The sequence below is a fragment of the Chelonus insularis genome, unplaced genomic scaffold, assembly GCF_013357705.1.
Source record: "Chelonus insularis isolate UGA/USDA-ARS -01 unplaced genomic scaffold, ASM1335770v1 contig_397_pilon, whole genome shotgun sequence".
In the NCBI taxonomy this organism is placed as follows: Eukaryota; Metazoa; Arthropoda; class Insecta; order Hymenoptera; family Braconidae; genus Chelonus; species Chelonus insularis.
Genome location: NW_023276552.1, coordinates 986,329 through 988,556, shown reverse-complemented (window position 1 = coordinate 988,556; position 2,228 = coordinate 986,329).

Here is a 2,228-nt window from a genome sequence, read left to right as displayed (position 1 = left end):
GCGTCACTTTGAAGTGCTTTCCTGCCGATGGTAAAATAAAGATTAGATTTAATTATTGTACCAACCGTCAATATAAAAAAATCAATCTTATCGACGGAAAAGTTCCGGTTTGAATTTTTGCAAATAAACAGACCTAAGTGACTGTCAACTATAAACAACATTGTAATGTACATCAATTTGTTAATAAAAAAGTAATTTAATGAAATATTTTATATGTTGAAAAGATTATATGAATTGAAATTCTTTTATTCATCAAAGGAAGCCAAGGGTTCTTTTAATTCTATGTTCTAATTGTTTACAAAATATAATTGAAAGAAGTATTTATGAAACAAGTAGAAAATTTTTAATCGATCATACTTGATACTTTAAAGTCATTAGAGGTAATAAATGATCTAATTATGGTACGCTCAATTAAATTTCATCGCGTGCACGAATAATCATAACATCTGTCAATTGTATATGTGATTATAATTATAATAATAAAACTTGTGTATTACAGGTTATACTTGGGAACGTGATCAGGGTGCGAATAGGAATATTTTATTTCTTATAACAAATATGTAAATGAAAAATGCATTGATCGATGTATTATGTGATCATGAAATATACAATACCAACAATTGGTAGGAATCATGAATGGAAAATAAAAAAATTCGAGTAAATAATTGGTTATGGAAACAACGACATAATTCAATTCTAGAGACTTTTGGAGTATTCATAAAAATTTCACTATTCTTCAAAATTACTGTAATTTAATTCTATTGGATCTGTTTGTTTTCAGCTTCTTGCCAATGTTTGGCCATCAATTGATGGTTATGCTATGGTTAAACCATTCTTATGACTTAATTAAATTTTTTTCTAAAGCATATTTTAATCATTGTTAGCATAACTGGCTGAAAAATAACAGTATATAATAGAAGATAATTTAATTGCATCATGACAGCATTTAATTGTATTATAACACCAGTATGTTGGCTGTCAGTTTAAAATATTCTCCCTTTTTACTACTTAATCATTTTCCTTTTTTTGTGGACTGCAATATCGAATGCTTAGATGAGACAGGTGGTAAAACACGTGGCACGCGAGCAAATGCACACCGGTGTTACTTTGTTCTTCGTTTATGTATACTTTATCTTGCTTTTTTTCATCTTATTGTTTAGGTCTATCATCCTGATCGTCACTTCGTTTCCATCTGGTGATATCACGAATAGCTTTATAAAATACTTATTCTATAAAGAGGAGGGAGTGGTTTACACAGAAGGACAGATCCTTGGAAAATTGTGCAATGGTAACGCGTGCATGTGTGAGCAGCTGCTTGATTATGCCCCTAAAAATCCGTACATAATTTTTTTTCTCTATTACTACACCCATCCTTCATCCTGTGGAATTCACATTCATTGAATATTGAATTGAAATTTGAAATGTTTCAGTCATGTTTTGGTATAAGAAACAATCTTCATGATGACTAAGAGATCCAGAGCAGCGGAAAATATCATGATGTTGTGTTAAGAGTTTTCCGGAGTTTATGAGCTTGTTTTTCTTGATGATTTCCGTGAAATCATCTGATGGAAAAAACTCGTTAGGAAGTCTAGAAAAAACATTAGTTTGAAAGTGAGTGTGGTAAATTTTTTAATTTTTGGTTAATAGATTTATTTTCTGGGTAAATAAATTTGGTGTGTTACAGCATTTTAAGTAATTACTCGAATGAAATTATTTGTTTTAGGTGGAGAAAAAAATTTTTAGAACGATGTTGAATCAATAGAAATGCTTAGGAGTTAAAAATAATTATTCATAAGAGGTAAGACCTTCAATTTTTAGTTAGAAAAGTGTAAATATTTCAATTTTTTCGTAACTTGGCTTATTTTTTGACTAAGTATCCGGTGTCCTGCCGAAAACACGAAAGCGAGCGAGAAATGTATAGAATAACCCAAAGGTGGTTCAACTTTCGTCCTGGAGAAAAAAACAAGACTAACCCTCTCTAAAATCTCACGAATATAGTATACCATAGAATAGAAATTAAATCCATATTAACAGTGATTATTTTATCATTGTACTATCAAATTTCGTTTATTTTCTAAAACAATATCTTAGTGCATTCTCCACAAGTGATATGCTTGATTAAATAATTAATGACTTGTTTCAGCTCTCATAACGACTGCACCATCATAACAGAACTGAGATTAAAAAAAGAATATAAAAATAATAACGTCTCTACACAGAAAATAAAG